Here is a 23,603-nt window from a genome sequence, read left to right as displayed (position 1 = left end):
GCCCGGCAGATCAAAACCTGGACAAGCCAGGACCCCTTATTATCCCTAATCAAAAGCTGTGTGCTTCACAGGAGCTGGTCCAGTGTCCTAGTGGAAATGCAGGAAGAGATTAAGCCGTACCAGCGGCGAAAAGATGAAATGTCTATACAAGCAGACTGCCTTCTGTGGGGCAATCGAGTAGTAATCCCCAAGAAGGGCAGAGACACCTTCATCAATGACCTCCACAGTACCCACCCAGGCATCGTAATACCTGGGTGGGTACTGTGGAGATCATTGATGAAAGCGATAGCCAGATCCCGCGTGTGGTGGCCCGGTATCGATGTGGACTTAGAATCCTGTGTTCAGAGATGTAATACATGCTCGCAGTTAAGCAATGTACCCAGGAAGGCGCCGCTAAGTTTATGGTCTTGGCCCTCCAAACCGTGGTCTAGGGTACATGTCGACTATGCAGGCCCGTTCTTGGGTAAAATATTCCTTGTGGTTGTAGACGCGTATTCCAAGTGGATTGAATGTGAGATAATGTCGGCTAGCACGTCCGCTGCCACTACTGAAAGCCTGCGGGCCATGTTTGCCGCTCACGGCTTACCTGATGTCCTGGTGAGCGACAACGGCCCAAGTTTTACAAGTGCTGAGTTCAAAGAATTCATGACCTGTAACGGGATCAAACATGTCATATCTGCCCCGTTTAAACCAGCGTCCAATGGTCAGGCAGAGAGAGATGTGCAAACCATCAAGCAAGGCTTGAAGAGGGTAACTGAAGGCTCGCTGCAGACTCACCTATCCTGAGTCCTGCTTAGCTATTGCACGAGACCCCACTCGCTCACTGGGATCCCACCTGCTGAACTGCTCATGAAAAGAGCACTTAAGACAAGGCTCTCGTTAGTTCACCCTAATCTACGTGAACAGGTAGAGAGCAGGCGGCTTCAACAAAGTACATACCGATAGCGCAAGTGTGTCATGCGAGATTGAAATCAATGATCCTGTATTTGTATTGAATTATGGATAATGTCCCAAGTGGCTTCCCGGCACTGTCATGGTCAAAGAGGGGAGCAGGGTGTTTCGGGTCAAACTTTCAAATGGACTCATTCACTGGAAACACCTGGACCAAATCAAACTCAGATTTACGGACTATCCTGAGCAACCCACCTTGGACCCTACCTTTAATGACCCCCAACATACACACCAGCAGCAACCAACCATGAAGCAGAACCCATCATCCACAGCAGCCCAGCAGGATCCAACACACGAGGCAGCCCAGCAAGGCCAGCTGCACAGCAGCCCAGCGAGGGCCCAACAAATGATTCAACAATACCAGCTTTCACACCAAGACGATCAACCAGGGCAAGAAGGGCCCCAGATCGACTCACACTATTTACTTTGGTGGGGGGGGGGGGGTGGTGTTATTGAGAGAGCACAGGTATTTAAGGAGGCCTCACAGGTTGGCGAGGCGCTCTGGAGAACTGCAATAAAAAGACTAAGGTCACACTGACTCTTTCTCCATACATAACTGCTATTATTGGGCTTGCTTTCTTCTGCTGGCCTGGAGCAATTATTTTGAGTGATCGAGCTGACCACGATCACAGCACCCCTCTCTATATAATGTTGCTGGTTTTTCCATTGTACTGAAGTCCAGTGGTTTCCTCCTGAGTTTACCTCTTTGATTTAATTTGTTTAGTGGTGTTGGTTCAGAGACAAATGTTGGCCAGGAAACCAAGAGATTAAATATGCCTCCTCGAGATGTGCCCTGGGGGTTTAATTAAAACAACAACGCATAATGTTAATCGGTTTGGTCAATTTTTTTTTAAAAAGTCAGTTTAGGTGGACCAACCAGACTCCCAGAATTGTAACAGTGTCATTCCTAAAGAGGAGGCACTTGATTGTATTAGGAAATCCATGAGCCTTAAACTTCTTTAAGCACCTAATCCTTTCTGAAAGTCAATCACAATAACTAAACATCCTTCCTCATTGATTTAGATACCTCAAAACAAAGTGCATTCTGGCCGTATTTTGTTGATAGCGCCCCGAGTGGAAACTCCACTCCAGTTAAAAAAATATATTAAAAAGCCCTAAAACATTAATATGTCAAAGGGTTTTTGCTGTGTCCCGCTGTATCTCTAGTATTACTGTAGAAACATAAATGTCAGTGTCAGATCATCGGAACAATGCTGTAAACCAATTCAAACATCTTTCGCTGACACACATCTTTCCCCCAAGACTGACTGTTATATTCCTGAAGTGATCAGTGAAACAGATTTACATAAACAATCACATTTTTAAAAGAAAAAGTAATTGTTCATATTTTCTTCAAGCCTGATTTTTTTCCCCTTGTACCACTTCCCAGTAAATATTAGTTAAACAGATAAATGCGTTTTCGGTTTCTAAGTTCTGCCTGAAGCAATATGAAAGATCCGAGTGCATTTTTTACAGGCTTAACTCAAAAGGGCTTTCCTTGTTTTAGATTTCGTTTGCTCTCCTCCTCCTCACAATGGAAACATGTGTTTATTTTGTAGGCCAAAATGGAATGAAATTAGCGGAGACCTGCAGGGGAGGCGGGGTAAGAACCGGGTGCTTGCCTCTACGACTGGATGTTCACCAGCAGCCGGAGACTGAGGCGCCAGATCATCGGAAATCCCCGCACTTTCCGCCCGTTCCCAGGAAGCAGCAGCACTCGCCGCAGCTCCACCACATCCGCTGCACTCCGGCAGCGTCAGCAGAAGGGCTCGATCCCCTCCCAAACAGCAGCGGTTGCAGCTCTCGGACCGAGGCCACCAACCAGACCGTGCTGCTGCTCCTCAGTGCAGGAGGGACCATACACACTGACATCGGTCAACAGCGGCCAAATTAATAGGAAGGAATCAGCAACACTGCAAACCAATTTAAACACATGCATTTTATCTATATTTCAGAATGATACATCAAAATAGGCTGCATGAATAAACACATTACTATTAACAAACAAAATGTGTGTCACTCCAAATGAGTGACAGCAGCTCTCACAGGTTCAATCAGCCTGACTTAATTTGTGCGTACCTCACTGAAAAAAATAATGTTCAACGACAGGTTTAATTTAAGTTGCTATGGTGCAAAAAAAAACTCTTCAAAAAGAACACAAGAAATACAATAAGATCATGGCTGATCTTGTACCTCAACTCCAATAGAGGATACTCGAGAGGGTTTTGTTGAATAGAATATTTGTTGGGATGAGTTGTCACTGTTAGGTTAAATATGGTATTCATAAATCTCTCAGTATTCTAACTATGATCTATGTTTATGATTTCTGTGTGCTGTGAGTATAGATTAGAATATCAGCCCACCGTGGTGGCATGTTTGTTAGTGCAGAATAACGTGCACTAACACACCAGGGTAGTTAGAAGTATTTGCAAGGATAAGATCAAATGGTCGGAAGTGCCCTCTTCCACAGAACTAATCGTGTAATCTTGTGCAGTCATCATCACCATCAACATCATCATCATCATCATAGGCAGTCCCTCGGAATCGAGGAAGACTTGTTTCCACTCTTAAAATATATGAGTCCTAAGGTGGCTGAACAGTCCAATATGAGAACCACAGTCCCTGTCACAGGTGAGACAGATAGTCGTTGAGGGAAAGGGTAGGTGGGACAGGTTTGCTGCACGCGCTTTCCGCTGCCTGCGCTCGATTTCTGCTTGCTTTCGGCGATGAGACTCGAGGTGCTCAGCGCCCTCCCGGATGCACTTTCTCCACTTAAGGCAGCCTTTGGCCAGGGACTCCCAGGTGTCAGTGGGGATGTTGCACTTTATCAGGGAGGCTTTGAGGGCGTCCTTGTAACGTTTCCTCTGCCCACCTTTGGCTCGTTTGCCATGAAGGAGTTCCGAGTAGAACGCTTGCTTTGGGAGACTCGTGTCTGGCATGCGGACAATGTGGTCTGCTCAGCAGAGCTGATCAAGTGTGATCAGTGCTTCAATGCTGGGGATGTTGGCCTGGTCGAGGACGCTAATGTTGGTGCGTTTGTCCTCCCAAGGGATTTGTAGGATCTTGCGGAGACATCATTGGTGGTATTTCTCCAGCGACTTGAAGTGTCTACTGTACATGGTCCATGTCTCTGAGTCATACAGGAGTGCGGGTATTACTACAACACTGTAGACCATGAGCTTGGTGGCAGATTTGAGGGCTTGGTCTTCGAACACTCTTTTCCTCAGGCGGCCGAAGGCTGCGCTGGCGCACTGGAGGTGGTGTTGAATCTCGTCATCAATGTCTGCTCTTGTTGATAAGAGGCTTCGGAGGTATGGGAAATGGTCTACGTTGTCCAGGACCGCGCCGTGAATCTTGATGACTGAGGGGCAGTGCTGTGCAGCGAGGACAGGCTGGTGGAGGACCTTTGTCTTACGAATGTTTAGTGTAAGGCCCATCCTTTCGTACGCTTCAGTAAATATGTTAACTGTGTCCTGGAGTTCAGCCTCTGTATGTGCGCAGACACGGGCGTCGTCCACATACTGTAGCTCGACGACAGAGGTTGGGGTGGTCTTGGACCTGGCCTGGAGACGGCGAAGGTTGAACAGGTTCCCACTGGTTCTGTAGTTTAGTTCCACTCCAGCGGGGAGCTTGTTGACTGTGAGGTGGAGCATGGCAGTGAGGAAGATTGAGAAGAGGGTTGGGGCGATGACGCAGCTCTGTTGGACCCCGGTCCGGACGTGGAATAGGTCTGTAATGGACCCGTTGGTAAGGATCACGGTCTGCATGTTGTAGTGGAGCAGGCGGAGGATGCTGACTAATTTTTGGGGGTATCCAAAACGGAGGAGGACGCTCCATAGACCCTCGTGGTTGACAGTGTCAAAGGCCTTTGTAAGGTCGAAGGCAGCCATGTATAAAGGCTGGTGCTGTTCCCTGCATTTTTCCTGCAGCTATCGCACTGCAAAGATGATGTCCATTGTGTCCCGTAGGGGATGAAATCCGCACTGTGACTCTGGGAGGAGCTCCTCGGCCACAGGGAGAAGATGGTTGAGCAGGACTCGCGACGACTTTCCCAGTGGCTGATAACAGGGAGATTCCTCTGTAGTTGCTGCAGTCGGACTTGTCCCCTTTTTTAAAGATGGTCACGATCACTGCATCTGAGATCTCCCAGCATGTTCTCCTGTCTCCAGATGAGAGAGATGACATCATGTATTCGCGCCAACAGTGCCTCTCCGCCATACTTCAGTGCCTCAGCAGGGATTCCATCCGCTCCCAAAGCCTTATTGTTCGCAATTGAGGAGATCTTCGAAGTGCTCCTGCCATCGGGCCCTGACTGCCTCAGTGTCCTTGATGAGTGTTTCCCCGTTCTTGACCAGCAGTGTGATGGGGCCTTGGGAGTTTGGACCGTAGGTGGCCTTGACTACGATGAAGAATCCTCGCACATCATGGCTGTTGGCCAGCTGCTGTATCTCCTGTGCTTTCTCCATTCATTACCTGTTCTTTAGGTTTTGAGTTTTTTGTTGGACTTCAGCTATGAGCCATCTGTAATGCTGCTTTGCTGCTCCAGAGTTGGGTTGTTGCTTAAGGCTCAGAAATGCCCTGCGCTTGCGATCTATTAGCTCTTGAATCTCCTGATCATTCTCATCAAACCAGTCCTGGTGTTTCCTGGTGGAGTGACCGAGCGTCTCTTTCAGGCATTGGTTATGGAGGCCTGGAGGGCAGACCAAGGGTTGTGGGCATTCTGCGTCTCAGGGTCATCAAGGCACACCAGGTTAGCTGTAAAGCGCTGACTGTATAGGGCTCTCTTAGTTGGGTCTTTAAGTGCCCCGGCATTGACTTTTTTGCAGCACTGCTTCTGCTGCCCCCTCCGCTTTGGGGCTATGTTGATGTCAATGATGGATCGGATTAGACAGTGGTCCATCCAGCAGTCGTCAACTCCTATCATGGTGCGGGTGATGCGCACATTCTTGCGATCCCTGGCTTGGATGATGAAATAGTCGAGCAGGTGACAGTGTTTGGAGCGAGGGTGTTGCCACGATGCCTTGTATTTGTCCCTCTGGTGGAACAAGGTTTTGGTAATGAAAAGTTCATGCTCTAGACATTTTGTCAGGAGTAGGGTACCACTGGAGTTGGCTTTCCCTAACCCCTCTCTGTCAATCACGCCCCCCCAGAGGGCTGTGTCCTTGCCAACCCTGGCACTGAAGTCACCGAGGAGGATCAGTTTGTCGTCTGCGGGGACGTGGGACAGGGATTTTTTGAGGTTGGAGTAAAAACCCTCTTTGATCTCATCTGTTGCATCGAGTGTTGGGTCGTATGCACTGACAATCTTGTAATCTTGTGAAGTAATCATTATTCAGGAGGGGTGGAACCGAATAGGGACCAAAAAGGAGACCTATGCATGGAGGCAGAGGGTATGGCTGAGGTACTAAATGAGTAATTTGTATCTTTTTTCACCAAGGAAGAGGATGCTGCCATAGACATAGTAAAGGAGGAGATAGTGGAGACATTGGATATGATAAAAATTGATGAGCTATTAGAAAGGCTGGCTGTACTTAAAGTAGGTAAATCACCAGGAGTAGATGTGATGCATCCTAGGATGCTGAGGGAATTGAGGGTGGAAATCATGGAGATACTGGTCATAATATTCTAATCCTCCATAGATGTGGGGATGGCGCCAGAGGACTGGAGAATTGTAAATGTTACATCATTGTTCAAAAAAGGGAGTAAAGATAAACCCAGCAACTATCGGCCAGTCAGTTTAACTTTGGTAGTGAGGAACCTATAGAAACAGTTATCAGGGATAAAATTAACAGTCACTTGGATAGAGCTGGATTAATTAGGGAAAGCCAGCAGGATTAAAGGCAAATCTTGTTTAACATAAGAACATAAGAATTAAGAACAGGAGTAGGCCATCTCGCCCCTCGAGCCTGCTCCGCCATTCAACAAGATCATGGCTGATCTGGCCGTGGACTCAGCTCCACTTACCCGCCCGCTCCCCGTAACCCTTAATTCCCTTATTGGTTAAAAATCTATCTATCTGTGATTTGAATACATTCAATGAGCTAGCCTCAACTGCTTCCTTGGGCAGAGAATTCCACAGATTCACAACCCTCTGGGAGAAGAAATTCCTTCTCAACTCGGTTTTAAATTGGCTCCCCCGTATTTTGAGGCTGTGCCCCCAAGTTCTACTCTCCCCGACCAGTGGAAACAACCTCTCTGCCTCTATCTTGTCTATCCCTTTCATTATTTTAAATGTTTCTATAAGATCACCCCTCATCCTTCTGAACTCCAACGAGTAAAGACCCAGTGTACTTAATCTATCATCATAAGGTAACCCCCTCGTCTCCGGAATCGTGAATCGTCTCTGTACCCCCTCCAAAGCTAGTATATCCTTCCTTAAGAAAGGTGACCAAAACTGCACGCAGTACACCAGGTGCGGTCTCACCAATACCCTATACAGTTGCAGCAGGACCTCCCTGCTTTTGTACTCCATCCCTCTCGCAATGAAGGCCAACATTCCATTCGCCTTCCTGATTACCTGCTGCACCTGCAAACTAACTTTTTGGGATTCATGCACAAGGACCCTCAGGTCCCTCTGCATCGCAGCATGTTGTAATTTCTCCCCATTCAAATAATATTCCCTTTTACTGTTTTTTTTTCCCAAAGTGGATGACCTCACATTTTCCGACATTGTATTCCATCTGCCAAACCTTAGCCCATTCGCTTAAGTTATCTAAATCTCTTTGTAGCCTCTGTGTCCTCTACACAACCCGCTTTCCCACTAATCTTTGTGTCATCCGCAAATTTTGTTACACTACACTCTGTCCCCTCTTCCAGGTCATTTATGTATATTGTAAACAGTTGTGGTCCCAGCACCGATCCCTGTGGCACACCACTAACCACCAATTTCCAACCTGTAAAGGACCCATTTATCCCGACTCTCTGCTTTCTGTTAGCTAGCCAATTCTCTATCCATGCTAATACATTTCCTCTGACCTTTATCTTCTGCAGTAACCTTTTGTGTGGCACCTTATCGAATGCCTTTTGGAAATCTAAATACACCACATCCATCGGTACACCTCTATCCACCATGCTCATTATATCCTCAAAGAATTCCAGTAAATTAGTTAAACATGATTTCCCCTTCATGAATCCATGTTGCGTCTGCTTGATTGCACTATTCCTATCTAGATGTCCCGCTTTTTCTTCCTTAATGATAGCTTCAAGCATTTTCCCCACGACAGATGTTAAACTAACCAGCCTATAGTTACCTGCCTTTTGTCTGCCCCCTTTTTTTTTTAAACAGAGGCGTTACATTAGCTGCTTTCCAATTCGCTGGTACCTCCCCAGAGTCCAGAGAATTTTGGTAGATTATAACGAATGCATCTGCTATAACTTCCGCCATCTCTTTTAATACCCTAGGATACATTTCAACAGGACCAGGGAACTTGTCTACCTTGAGTCCCATTAGCCTGTCCAGCACTACCCCCCTAGTGATAGTGATTATCTCAAGGTCCTCCCTTCCCACAGTCCCGTGACCAGCAATTTTTGGCATGGTTTTTGTGTCTTCCACTGTGAAGACCGAAGCAAAATAATTGTTTAAGGTCTCAGCCATTTCCACATTTCCCATTATTAAATCCCCCTTCTCATCTTCTAAGGGACCAACATTTACTTTAGACACTCTTTTCCGTTTTATATATCTGTAAAAGCTTTTACTATTTGTTTTTATGTTTTGCACAAGTTTACCTTCGTAATCTATCTTTTCTTAATTTATTGCTTTCTTAGTCATTCTTTGCTGTCATTTAAAATTTTCCCAATCTGCTAGTTTCCCACTAACCTTGGCCACCTTATACGCATTGGTTTTTAATTTGATACTCTCCTTTATTTCCGTGGTTATCCACGGCTGGTTATCCCTTCTCTTACCGCCCTTCTTTTTCACTGGACTATATTTTTATTGAGCACTATGAAAGAGCTCCTTAAAAGTCCTCCACTGTTCCTCAATTGTGCCACAGTTTAGTCTGTGTTTCCAGTCTACTTTAGCCAACTCTGCCCTCATCCCACTGTAGTCCCCTTTGTTTAAGCATAGTATGCTCGTTTGAGACACTACTTCCTCACCCTCAATCTGTATTACAAATTCAACCATACTGTGATCACTCATTCCTAGAGGATCTTTTACTAGGAGATCGTTTATTATTCCTGTTCATTACACAGGACCAGATCTAAGATAGCTTGCTCCCTTGTAGGTTCTGTAACATACTGTTCTAAGAAACAATCCCGTATGCATTCTATGAATTCCTCCTCAAGGCTACCCTGTGCGATTTGATTTGACCAATCAATATGTAGGTTAAAATCCCCCATGATTACTGCCGTTCCTTTTTCACATGCCTCCATTATTCCCTTGATTATTGCCCGCCCCACCGTGAAGTTATTATTTGGGGGCCTGTAAACTACGCTCACCAGTGACTTTTTCCCCTTACTATCTCTAATCTCCACCCACAAATGATTCAACATTTTGTTCATTAGAGCCAATATCGTCTCTCACAACTGTCCTGATATCATCCTTTATTAACAGAGCTACCCCACCTCCTTTTCCTTCTTGTCTATCTTTCCGAATTGTCAGATACCCGTGTATGTTTAATTCCCAGTCTTGACCACCCTGCAACCACGTTTCTGTAATGGCCACCAAATCATACCCATTTGCAATGATTTGAGCCGTCAACTCATTTACTTTATTTCGAATGCTGCGTGCGTTTAGGTAGAGTGTTTTAATACTAGTTTTTAAACCATGATTTTTAGTTTTGACCCCTCCTGCAGCCCTTTTATATTCATACATATTGTCTCTTCCTATCACCTTGTGGTTTACGCTTACCCCAGTGCTACTCTGCTCTGTTGCCTCCTGCCTTTTGCATTCTTTTTTGGGGTCCAGTTCATCTGAGCTCTCACCCACTCTAACTAGTTCAGAGTCCTCTCCTGGGTTCCGAATACTCCTTGCATTGAGGCACCGAGCTTTCATGCTTGCCCTTTTATTACACTTTGACCGTTTAGAATTTTGCTGTACAGTGGCCCTTTTTGTTTTTTGCCTTGGGTTTCTCTGCCCTCCACTTTTACTCATCTCCTTTCTATCTTTTGCTTTTGTCTCCATTTTGTTTCCCTCTGTCTCCCTGCATTAGTTCCCATCCCCCTGCCATATTAGTTTAACTCCTCCCCAACAGCACTAGCAAACACTCCCCCTCGGACATTGGTTCCGGTCCTGCCCAGGTGCAGACCGTCCGGTTTGTACTGGCCCCACCTCCCCCAGAACCGGTTCCAATGCCCCAGGAATTTGAATCCCTCCCTGCTGCACCACTGCTCAAGCCACGTATTCATCTGAGCTATCCTGCGATCCCTACTCTGACTAGCATCAATTTGATTGAGTTTTTTGATGAGGTAACAGAGAGGGCTGATGAGGGTAATGCGGTTGACGTATTGTACATGGATTTCGAAAAGATGTTCGACAAAGTGCCACGTACAGGCTTTCCAGCAAAATTGAAGCCCATGAATAAAAAGGGCAGTGGCAGCCTGGATATGAAATTGGCTAAGTGACAGGAAACAGAGGTGAACAGTTGTTTTTTGGAACTGGAGGAAGGTACACAGTGGTGTTCCCAGGGGTCGCTTCTAGGGCCATTGCTTTTCTTGATATATATTAATGACTTGGATGTGGGTGTGCAGGGCACAATTTCAAAATTTGCAGATGACACAAAACTTGGAAGAAAAGTGAATAGTGAGGAGGATAGTGATAGACTTCAAGAGGTCATAGACAGGCTGGTGAAATGTACAGATGAAGTTTAACGCAGAAAATTTAGAAGTGATGCATTTTGGTTAAAAAAAATGAGGAGAGAAGATAAGAACATAAGAAATAGGAGCAGGAGTAGGTCATACAGCCCCTCGAGCCTGCTCCACCATTTAACACGATCATGGCTGATCCGATCATGGACTCAGGTCCACTTCCCTGCCCACTCCCCATAATCCCTTATCCCCTTATCGATTAAGAAACTGTCTATCTCCATCTTAAATTTATGGAGGATAGGCAATGGCAAACATTTAAAGATCACATGGATGAACTTCAACAATTGTACATCCTTGTCTGGAGTAAAAGTAAAACGGGGAAGGTGGCTCAACTGTGGTTAACAAGGGAAATTAAGGATAGTGTTAAATCCAAGGAAGAGGCATATAAATTGGCCAGAAAAAGCAGCAAACCTGAGGACTGGGAAAAATTTAGAATTCAGCAGAGGAGGACAAAGGGTTTAATTAGGAGGGGGAAAATAGAGTATGAGAGGAAGATTGCTGGGAACATAAAAACTGACTGCAAAAGCTTCGATAGATATGTGAAGAGAAAAAGATTAGTGAAGACAAACATAGGTCCCTTGCAGTCAGAATCAGGTGAATTTATAATGGGGAACAAAGAAATGGCAGACCAGTTGAACAAACACTTTGGTTCTGTCTTCAGGAAGGAAGACACAAATAACCTCCCGGAAATACTAGGGGCCGAGGGTCCAGTGAGAAGGAGGAACTGAAAGAAATCCTTATTAGTCAGGAATTGTGTTAGGGAAATTGATGGGTTGAAAGCTGATAAATCCCCAGGGCCTGATAGTCTGCATCCCAGAGTACTTAAGGAAGTGACCATAGAAATAGTGGATGCATTGGTGATCATTTTCCGACAGTCCATCGACTCTGGATCAGATCCTATCGTCTGGAGGATTACACCACTTTTTAAGAAAGGAGGGAGAGGGAAAACGGGGAATTATAGACTGGTTAGCCTGACATGAGTAGTGGGGAAAATGTTGGATTCAATTATTAAAGATGAAATAGCAGCACATTTGGAAAGCAGTGACAGAGTCGGTCCAAGTCAGCATGGATTTATGAAAGGGAAATCATGCTTGACAAATCTTCTGGAATTTTTTGAGGATGTAACTAGTAGAGTGGACAAGGGAGAACCAGTGGATGTGGTGTATTTGGCTTTTGACAAGGTCCCACCCAAGAGATTGGTGTGCAAAATTAAAGCACATGGTATTGGGGGTAATGTATTGATGTGGATAGAGAACTGGTTGGCAGACAGGAAGCAGAGAGTCGGGATAAATGGGCCCTTTTCAGAATGGCAGGCATTGTGTAGTGGGGTGCCGCAAGGTTCAGTGCTGGGACCCCAGCTATTTACAATATACATCAATGATTTAGATGAAGGAATTGAGTGTAATATCTCCAAGTTTTCAATTGACACCAAGCTGGGTGGCGGTGTGAGCTGTGAGGAGGATGCTAAGAGGCTGCAGGGTGACTTTGACAGGTTAGGTGAGTAGGCAAGTGCATGGCAGTATAATGTGGATAAATGTGAGGTTATCCACTTTGGTGGCAAAAACACGAAGACAGAATATTATCTGAATGACGGCAGATTAGGAAAAGGGGAGGTGCAACGAGACCTGGGTGTCATGGTACCTCAGTCATTGAAAGTTGGCATGCAGGTACAGCAGGCGGTGAAGAAGGCAAATGGTATATTGGCCTTCATAGTTAGGGGATTTGAGCATAGGAGCAGGGAGGTCTTACTGCAGTTGTACAGGGCCTTGGTGAGGCCTCACCTGAAATATTGTGTTCAGTTTTGGTCCCCTAATCTGAGGAAGGACGTTCTTGCTATTGAGGGAGTGCAGCGAAGGTTCACCAGACTGATTCCCGGGATGGTAGGACTGACATATGAGGAGAGACTGGATCGTCTGGGCCTGTATTCACTGGAGTTTAGAAGGACAAGAGGGCATCTCATAGAAATATATAAAATTCTGACGGGACTGGACAGGTTAGATGCAGGAAGAATGTTCCCAATGTTGGGGAAGTCCAGAACCAGGGGACACAATCTAAGGGTAAGGGGTAAGCCGTTTAGGACTGAGATGAGGAGAAACTTCTTCACTCAGAGAGTTGTTAACCTGTGGAATTCTCTACCACAGAGAGTTGTTGAATATATCCAATGAACTGGCATCAAGAGAGAGTTAGATTAAGCCCTTATGGCTAAAGGGATCAAGGGGTATGGAGAGAAAGCAAGAATGGGGTACTGAGGTGAATGATCAGCCATGATCTTATTGAATGGTGGTGCAAGCTCGAAGGGCCGAATAGCCTACTCCTGCACCTATTTTCTATGTTTCTATTCAATGACCCAGCTTCCACAGCTCCCCGAGGCAGTGAATTCCACAGATTTACAACCCTCAGAGAAGAAATTCCTCCTCATCTCAGTGTTAAATGGCCGTCTCCTTATTCTCAGATTATGCCCCCTAGTTCTAGTCACTCCTATCAGTGGAAACAACCTTTCTGCACCCACCTTGTCAAGTCTCCTCATAATCTTATACGTTTCGATAAGATCACCTCTCATTCTTCTGAATTCCAATGAGTAGAGGCCCAACCTACTCAACCTTTCCTCATAAGTCAACCCTCTCATCTCCATAATCAACCTAGTGAATCTTCTCTGAACTGCCTCCAGAGCAAGTATATCATTTCTTAAATATGGAAACCAAATCGACACGCAGTATTCCAGGTGTGGCCTCACCAATACCCTGTATAACTGTAACCAGACTTCCCTGCTTTTATACTCCATTCCCTTTGCAATAAAGGCCAAGATTCCATTGGCCTTTCTGATCACTTGCTGTACCTGCATACTAACCTTTTGTGTTTCATGCACCAGGACCCCCAGGTCCCACTGTACTGCAGCACTTTGCAATTTTTCTCCATTTAAATAATAATTTGCTCTTCGATTTTTTTTGCCAAAATGCATAATCTCACACTTTCCAACATTATACTCCATATGCCAAATTTTTGCCCACTCACTTAGCCTGGTTATGTCCTTTTGCAGATTTTGTGTGTCCTCCTCACACATTGCTTTTCCTCCCATCTTTGTATTGTCAGCAAATTTGGCTACATTACACTCGGTCCCTTCATCCAAGTCGTTAATATAAATTGAAAATATTTGGGGTGCCACCACTGATCACTGCAGCACCCCACTAGTTACTGGTTGCAAACCAGAGAATGAACCATTTATCCTGACTCTTTTTTTCCCATTAGTTAGCCAATCCTCTATCCATACTGATATATTACCCCCAACCCCATGAACTTTTATCTTGTGCAGTAACCTTTTATGTGGCACCTTGTCAAATGCGTTCTGGAAGTCCAAATACACCACATCCACTTGTTCCCCTTTATCCACCCTGTTTGTTACATCCTCAAAGAATTCCAGCAAATTTGTCAAACATGACTTCCCCTTCATAAATCCATGCCGACTCTGCCTGACTGAATTATGCTTTTCCAAATGTCCTGCTACTGCTTCTTTAATAATGGACTCCAACATTTTCCCAATCACAGATGTTAAGCTAACAGGTCTGTAGTTTCCTGCTTTTTATCTGCCTCCTTTTTTTTAAAAAATAGTGGCGTTAAATTTTCAGTTTTCCAATCTGCTAGGACCTCACCAGAATCCAGGTAATTTTGGTAAATTACAACCAATGCATCCACTATCCCTGCTGCTACCTCTCTTAAGACCCTAGGATGCAAGCCGTCAGGTCCAGGGGATTTATTAGAGAGGGCACATAAACTAAATGGTACAATCTTAAAGGGTGCACGAACAGAGAGACCTGGGGGTATGTGTGCATAAATCATTGAATATGGCAGGGCAAGTTGAGAAAGCAGTTAAAAAGGCTTAAGGGATCCCGGGCTTCATAAATGGAGATATAGAGTACACAAGTGTGGAAAATATGATGAACCTGTATAAAACATTTGTTCGGCCCCAACTAGAGTATTGTGTCCAATTCTGGGCACCACAGTTTAGGAAGGATGTGAAGGCCTTAGAGAAATTGCAGGAAAGATTTACGAGAATGATATAGACCAGTTAACCTGACATCAGTAGTAGGGAAATGATGGAGTCTATTATTGAGGATTTGATAACGGCACACTTAGATAATATCAACGGGATTAAACAAAAAGTCAACATGGATTTATGAAAGGAAAATCAAGTTTGATAAATCTACTGGAGTTTTTTGAGAATGTAACTGAAAGAATAGATAAGGGAGAACCAGTGGATGTAGTATATTTGGATTTTCAGAAGGCCTTTGGTAAAATTCCACATAAGAGGTTAGTGTGCAAAATTAAAGCACATAGCATTGGGGGTAATGTATTGGCATGGATTGAAAATTGGTTAACTGACAGGAAACAGAGAGTAGGAATAAACGGGTCTTTTTGGGGTGGCGGGCAGTGACTAGTGGGGTATCACAGGGATTAGTGCTTGGGCCCCAGCTATTCACAATATATATATATATATAAATGATTTGGACAAGGGAACCAAATGTAATATTTGCAAGTTTGCTGACGACAGAAAACTAGGTGGGATTGTGAGTTGTGAGGAGGATGCAAAGACGCTGCAAGGCAATTTAGATAGGTTGGGCAAACACATGGCAGATGCAGTGTAATGTGGATAAATGTGAAGTTATCCACTTTGGTAGGAAAAACATAAGGACAAAGTATTATTTAAATAGTGATGGCTTGGGACGTGTCACCAGTCATTGAAAGCAAACATACAGTTGCAGCAAGCAGTTAGGAAGGCAAATGGTATGTTAGCCTTCATTGCAAGAAGATTTGAGTGCAGGAGCAAGGATGTCTTACTACAGTTATACAGGGCCTTGGTGAGACCGCATCTGTGTGCAGTTTTGGTCTCCTTATATCCAGAAAGGATATACTTGCCATAGAGGGAATGCAGCGAAGGTTCACTAGAAACATAGAAAATAGGTGCAGGAGTAGGCCATTCGGCCTTTCTAGCCTGCACCGCCATTCAATGAGTTCATGGCTGAAAATGCAACTTCAGTACCCCATTCCTATTTCTCGCCATACCCCTTGATCCCCCTAGTAGTAAGGACTTCATCTAACTCCTTTTTGAATATATTTAGTGAATTGGCCTCAACAACTTTCTGTGGTAGAGAATTCCACATTTTCACCACTCTCTGGGTGAAGAAGTTTCTCCTCATCTCGGTCCTAAATGGCTTACCCCTTATGCTTAGACTGTGGTTCTGGACTTCCCCAACATTGGAAACATTCTTCCTGCATCTAACCTGTCTAAACCCATCAGAATTTTAAACGTTTCTATGAGGTCCCCTCTCATTCTTCTGAACTCCAGTGAATACAAGCCCAGTTGATCCAGTCTTTCTTGATAGGTCAGTCCCGCCATCCTGGGAATCAGTCTGGTGAACCTTCGCTGCACTCCCTCAATAGCAAGAATGTCCTTCCTCAGGTTAGGAGACCAAAACTGTACACAATACTCCAGGTGTGGCCTCACCAAGGCCTTGTACAACTGCAGTAACACCTCCCTGCCCCTGTACTCAAATCCCCTCGCTATGAAGGCCAACATGCCATTTGCTTTCTTAACCGCCTGCTGTACCTGCATGCCAACCTTCAATGACTGATGTACCATGACACCCAGGTCTCGTTGCACCTCCCCTTTTCCTAATCTGTCACCATTCAGATAATAGTCTGTCTCTCTGTTTTTACCACCAAAGTGGATAACTTCACATTTATCCACATTATACTTCATCTGCCATGCATTTGCCCACTCACCTAACCTATCCAAGTCGCTCTGCAGCCTCATAGCATCCTCCTCGCAGCTCACACTGCCACCCAACTTAGTGTCATCCGCAAATTTGGAGATACTACATTTAATCCCCTCGTCTAAATCATTAATGTACAGTGTAAACAGCAGGGGCCCCAGCACAGAACCTTGCGGAACCCCACTAGTCACTGCCTGCCATTCTGAAAACTACCCATTTACTCCTATTCTTTGCTTCCTGTCTGACAACCAGTTCTCAATCCATGTCAGCACACTACCCCCGATCCCATGTGCTTTAACTTTGCACATTAATCTCTTGTGTGGAACCTTGTCGAAAGCCTTCTGAAAGTCCAAATACACCACATCAACTGGTTCTCCCTTGTCCACTCTACTGGAAACATCCTCAAAAAATTCAAGATTTGTCAAGCATGATTTCCCTTTCACAAATCCATGCTGACTTGGACCTATCATGTCACCTCTTTCCAAATGAGCTGCTATGACATCCTTAATAATTGATTCCATCATTTTACCCACTACCGATGTCAGACTGACATAATTCCCTGTTTTCTCTCTCCCTCCTTTTTTAAAAAGTGGGGTTACATTGGCTACCCTCCACTCAATAGGAACTGATCCAGAGTCAATGGAATGTTGGAAAATGACTGTCAATGCATCCGCTATTTCTAAGGCCACCTCCTTAAGTACTCTGGGATGAAGTCCATCAGGCCCTGGGGATTTATCGGCCTTCAATCCCATCAATTTCCCCAACACAATTTCCCGACTAATAGACTGATTCCTGGGATGGCAGGACTGCCGTATGAGGAGAGATTGGTTCGACTCGGCTTGTATTCACTAGAGTTTAGAAGAATGAGAGGGGATCTCATTGAAACATATAAAATTCTGACTGGGTTGGATAGACTGGATGCGGGGAGAATGTTTCCCCTGACTGCGAAGTCTAAAACAAGGGGTCACAGTCTCAGGATACGGGGTAGGAAATTTAGGACCGAGATGAGTAGAATTTTTTTCACTCAGAGGATGATGAACCTGTGGAATTCTCTATCACAGAAGGCTGCGGAGGCCAATTCACTGAATATATTTAAGAGAGAGATAGATAGATTTCTAGAAACAAAAGGCATCAAGGAGTATGGGGAAAAAGAGGGTATATGGTGTTGAGATAGAGGATCAGCTATGATCATATTGAATGGCGATGCAGACTCGAATGGTCAAGTGGCCAATTACTGCTCCTATTTTCTATGTTTCTATGAGGGTCTTCAGTTGTGTTGATAGACTGGAGAAGCTGCCATTGTTCTCCTTGGAGCAGAGAAGATTGAGAGGAGATTTGATAGAGATGTTCAAATCATCAGAGGTCTGGACAGGGTAGATAGAGAGAAACTGTTCCCATTGACAGATGGGTCGAGAACCAGAGGACACAGATTTAAGGTGATTGGCAAAAGAACCAAAGGCGACACAAGAAAGTATTTGAAGGAAACAAAATTGCAGGGCTTCTGGGAAAGGGAAGGGGAGTGGGACTAGCTGAGAGTCAGCACGGGCTCGATGGGCTGAATGGCCTTCTTCCGTGCTGCAACCATTCTATGATTCATCTGTTACTGTTTGATCATTAAAGAGGATATCATGATGTCAGACCTGTCAAGTCTTACTCATTTACTTTCAATCAACTTATTTGGAATAAGACTTTGATGTGTCCTGATACAGTACCACCAAAACCCTCCGATATGCCCTCAGATAACTCATTTGGAGTAAATCATTTTGTGTTTAAAAAAATGATCTAGTTAGACATATCTCATCATTTAAAAACATAGTTTCGTGTGTTTAAATGTATTTAAAGTTTTAATCATAAATCTCACTCCCTGCCCAATTGCCAACTTAAGAGAATGGCAGTGTTAGTGTAAGGTTTTGGTTGTTGTATACATTTTCTGTCGGTCAGCAAGCAACAATAACATTTTGTTTGAAAGAAACTGATGGTGTTTCACAATATTCATGACAACAGAGTTGTGATAGTCACATGTATCTCAGGCTTATAGATTATAAAAAGCACCCAGCAATATGTTTATTTTCCATTTTTAAAACTATTGGAGGCCTGCAGAAAAGCAGATCTGGTCACTTTCTTATCTCATTTACAGGTAATATTGTATTCTGTGTATGCCAGATTACAAAGATGCATCATTTGTTGTCTCGAATCAGAGAACTTGGATAAAAACACTTTGCTTACATTCATCTGAGAAAAAAACCAGCAGTGCTCTGTATATCTGTTTCTGTCAATATTAATGTTATCTCAATAAAGCTTTTGAAGTTTGTCATCTAGCATTTCTTCAAATTATTTTTGGAAAACACCCAAATAGGTTTGGTTCAATACTGAGAGAAAGGCACTCAATCATTTGGGTATCTGATTGCTACTGGTGCATCCTGGTAAATTTTGCAGATTATACATTGTGGGACTGCAGCTAATTCTGGGTAAAATCATTGAGGTCGATTTTGACTTTTGGGCGACTGACCAGCAGACTGCTGTCTAGACACCTATTAAGACGACAAAGAGACGTCCGTGATTTTGAGGCCCTGCCTTCACTTAATTTTGGCAGGCGTCCCAACACAGCTCGCTTGATTGAAGCCTCAGGATCAGGCTGTGGTGGTCAGCAGCAAGGTGAGTTGTGGCAGCGGGATGCAATCGCAGAGGATGAGGTCTCGGGGTGGTAGCGGCCCAGATTATTTTTGTGGGCTCCAGAAGAGCACTCCTGCAAAATAATCCAACACGTACCTTCGGTGGGCTTATTCAGTTCCATTGCCTGTGGAACTGATCAAAGTCTGCATGCTGCAGACTCCAACAAAAATGGCAATCGTGGTCCTATTTTTCACAATCCCCAATTTTCATGTTAAAAGCAGCCTTGACCCTTTCAAAATGGAACCAACTGTGTCACTGGTGCTAAAGGGACTACCAACTTCATTTTGAGCCTGTTACAGCCCTGTTAACACCAGGTGAAGGCAGTGAAAATCGACTCCATTAATTCAAAGGTCAGGTTTTTGGGAGAGGTTGAGGCTTTCAAGTAAACAACAACTTGCATTTATTTAACGCTATTAACATAGTAAAACATCCCAACTTCACAGGAGCATTATCAAACACATTTTGACACCAACCCACATAAGGAGCTATTAGGACAGTTGACTAAAAACTTGGACAGAGGTAGATTTTAAGGAGCGTCTTAGAGGAGGAGGAGGAGGAGGAAGTTAGAGAGGCAGAGGAGGAAGTTAGAGAGGCGAAGAAGTTTAGGGAGGGAATTCCAGAACTTAGGCCTAGCTGCCGAAGGCATGGCCGTCAATGGTGGAGCAATTCAAATCAGGGATGCTCAAGAGGCCAGAATTGAAGGAGCGCAGAGATCTCGAAGGCTTGGAGGGCTGGCGAAGGCTACAGAGATAGGGATGGGCGAGGCCATGGAGGGATTTGAAAACTGGGATGAGATTTTAGCGAGCACAAGGCTGATGAAGAAAGGCATTGAAAGACACAAAAGACAATTCAATAGACAAATTTAAGAATGTTATTGTGGAATGCAAGTAAGTTTTTGAATTTTCTATTTTGCTTAAAACCTTAAAGAGGATATCGTGATGTCGGACCCGTCAAGTCTTACTCATTTACTTTCACTCAACTTATTTGGAATGAGACTTTGATGGGTCCTGATGGAACTGTCCTCTATACAAAGATCTTTTCAAAAATATTTGGATTGTAGTGAATCTAGTTTTGTAAAATACATTTTCTTATCCTGCAATATATTTGTCCCTGCCATTGAAAGACTGTAATTCAAGCTATTGTTTTATTTGACAATTAACGTGACTTAATAGTTTCAGTATTACCAGCTTTTAACAACTGCAGGACATAAAAATTCATGGACATCAATAGAAATTATTTTTAAATGCTCTGGTGGTAATGATGTAATAACGTTGCAATTGCTAATGCTTCATATATCGATGATATATAGTGCAGTATGCATTGGGTTGCTTAATTGAAACCTTCAACTGCCTACTTTGTTATAGTATCAAATATAAAACACGCCCTACAGTGAGTTTAAGATAGTTGCAAATCACTGGAGCTTTGTTTTTACAGTTCATAGCATGACCTGAACCCCGAGATATTTCTGTTGTTCAATTCCACATGGGGAAACACTAACTAATTAGCGACAAGTTATATCAGCTCCTCACTGGCTAAATAGACTGGCAGTGTCCCACTGTTTATTCACGATAACCAATAATTACTGTTGGTGCTATTAGTTAATGAATTTATTTATGTGCTCATGTGACATTCCTCTATTCATTATTTTAGTACAGGTCTTAACCCGTAGCTAGTATTAAAAGAGAAAACAAAGGAATGTCCTACAAATGTGTTCCATTGATATCACCACCTGCCATTTCAAGATTTACAGCTCAGTAATATTAACATAAACATGTTTTAAACAACTGCCTTTAAAAGGATTTCGGTCATATAAAGTTAAAGCTGCTGAGGAAATGGTGGCACCAGGAAGTGTGAGGAATAACAATTTATCAGCAATTCTCTGGCGCAAGAAATTCAGCGGACCCAGACAGTTCCGAAATTGACATTTTACAATGTTTCCTCTTTCAGTATCTGTGGCTTGTCGCTTTGGTCAGTGACAGTGGCCGTGACCCGGACAAGGTGAAGGGCCAACTGCAGCCCGGCGGCGGTGGGAGCAGCTGATCGCTCGGCCCGGCTTCAAGGTTGCAGCGCTGCTTATTATCAGCCACATTCACATAAGGAGTGAACATTGAAGGGCAAACACTGCACTGCACTGCACTGCTCCGCGCCATTTTAACGGCGAGGGGGAATCCCCAAAGTCGGTAAACGATGCCGGAATTTGACTTTAACGGGTTATATTTACAACAGAATAAAAGTTTCAACGCAACAGCCAACACGATGCTCCTGCTTCAAAGGACCCCTGAAATCAGTCAGAGAACTTAGGGTAACCTTACAGACATTATTAACAAGTCGCCTGCGCTCAGCAGCAAGTCACTTTGTGTGAGGGACAGAAGGGAACTCGCCCCGAAACCTCTCTTACCTCCCGCACCAGGTCGAGTCGGACTCGAGGTAGTGATTGCATTACAGTCAGTGCCGCGCCGTACGATCCAAGCGCACCGCCACACGTACACAGCGCGGACACATTGTACAGCACTTTCAGGAAGTAGCACACCGCCTCCAACATGTAAAAGGAAACTGACTGTAAAGGGAACGAGACTGTCATCCACAGAAAAGCCTCTGTTTTTTGGCGTTGACCCTTTCCACTCCGCCACTCGGACTTTAACCACACAGAACCACTAGCATATCAACATTTTTACCTCTACGCGCATTTACTGTCAACTTTTGCCATGATGAATTCCGAGAGCCGCATTCAGAATGGATGAACGTGAACTTATCGCTGTAATTCCGTACCCTGCTTGTGGAAGTGTAAATGTAGATTCTTTTCTCTCAATCTGGTTCAGTAAAATTACTGAGTCGAATACCTCTTGTGCTTTGAACAAAGCAGTCTTTATTTTACCGGCCGGCAAGACTTATCAGACAGAGGATATACATTCTCGGTCGAGCGTACACACTCCCTACGGATAAGTGAAGTTACATCGTAAAGCGACAACAGTTATACATTCTCGGCAAAAGATAACAAGATAGGGCTAGAGTGACATCCTAGTTCAACCTATCTCTTTTGGTCCCTCTTTCCCTTTGTCCACTCATAAGCCGACCTAAGTATGGTCTGATTTTAAACAAAGACCTTCTGTTAATGTTTCAGGTTAATAACATGATTTAATAAGACCTTGAGGTTTTTCTGCAAGCTGTGGGTTTTGTTTCAATATGTGTTAGTGTTGTAACATTTCGCAGTCTCGAGTCCGAGATGTCATGGCTATTCCTCCATGAATTCTTTGTTAGCTTATACTGTCCCTATACAATTCCCACGTTCTCAACTTCAATGTCTCTATACATTTTAAACATTCACAGAAGTACTCGAGCACCACCATTGATGAGAGACCACAATTACAACCTGACTTAGGTGGTTTCCACTGTAAGTTTGGACATGGGATTCAGAATGGAAAGATAAGGGCAGAATGTACGACTATAAAATGTGTGTTGAGGTCCCAATTATCCGCCACCCTCTATCATCACTTCACCTGAAGATGATACTTCATGTGCGACACTGCAGGAGATCGATGGCAACTTGCATTTATGTAGCCCCTTTAACATAGAACAAAATCCCAAGGTGCTTCACAGAGGCATAATCCAAAAAATGGACACCCAGCCAAGGAAGGGGGAATCAAAAGCTTGGTTAGCGAGATGGGTTTTAAAGGTGGAGAGAAGAGCTGGGGAGCTGAATGAGTTTAGGGAGGGAATTCTAGAACACGGGAGTCAGGCAGCTGAAGGCACAGATTTAACTAGTTATATAATATAATACTCGTGGATTTCCTGGAGTTGCTCATGGAAATTAGCTGAAACATTCGCTTTACAACATATGTTTGCTATCTTCCGGCTGTGCTGCTTTGCTTGTACCTTTCTTTTATCTTGTTTTCTCTACCTTTCTCTTTAATTTGTATTTCTGTTTCTATCTGTCTATTGTTTTTGTTTTCTTCTTTCATTTGAGGCGGAAGGTGGAGTGGTGTAAAATGTTGCTAGTCCCCACTTTACTGAGAAGAACCAGTGAAAACAACACAGTGTGGGTTGGGACTGAAGTAAGGCTGATGCTAAGTAGGAAACATGATGAAAAGAGAGTGACATAGATGTGGACTGGCTAGGACGATGATGGAAAGTGAAAGGAGAAGCAGATGAGAGTGATTAACGGAAGTTTAGGTCAGAATGGTGCTGGAGCTAGTACTGTGACAGTAGTGGGAGGTGGATTAAAGCTGAGAGAGTAGTTAGTGCGAGGAGGGAGAACATTGTGAGTATGATAGACAGTAAACACTGGGATAGACAGTAAACAGGATTGGAAGCATAGGATGAGGAATATAGGAACAGGAGTAATGGGATGTCACTACCACATCAGTTGTGGGGCAGATCGATAGCTGCAAAAGTATTGTGGTGAATGGA

The 23,603-nt window shown here is 44.2% G+C and overlaps 1 protein-coding gene across 1 annotated transcript in view; it reads right to left on the bottom strand.

Moving 5' to 3' along the window:
• LOC139272625 (TNF receptor-associated factor 5-like) overlaps window positions 1–21,723 on the bottom strand; it is a 111,002-nt gene extending 89,279 nt beyond the window's left edge. The window contains exon 1 of the mRNA XM_070888702.1: window positions 21,595–21,723. The gene's annotated coding sequence lies outside the window, so the exon portion shown is untranslated. The remainder of the gene's footprint in view (window positions 1–21,594) is intronic.
• Window positions 21,724–23,603: the final 1,880 nt, after the last annotated feature.

This window comes from Pristiophorus japonicus, chromosome 9 (assembly GCF_044704955.1).
Source record: "Pristiophorus japonicus isolate sPriJap1 chromosome 9, sPriJap1.hap1, whole genome shotgun sequence".
Classification (NCBI taxonomy): Eukaryota; Metazoa; Chordata; class Chondrichthyes; family Pristiophoridae; genus Pristiophorus; species Pristiophorus japonicus.
Note: the sequence above shows the minus strand (reverse complement) of the source record. Positions and strands in the feature narration are given on the sequence as shown.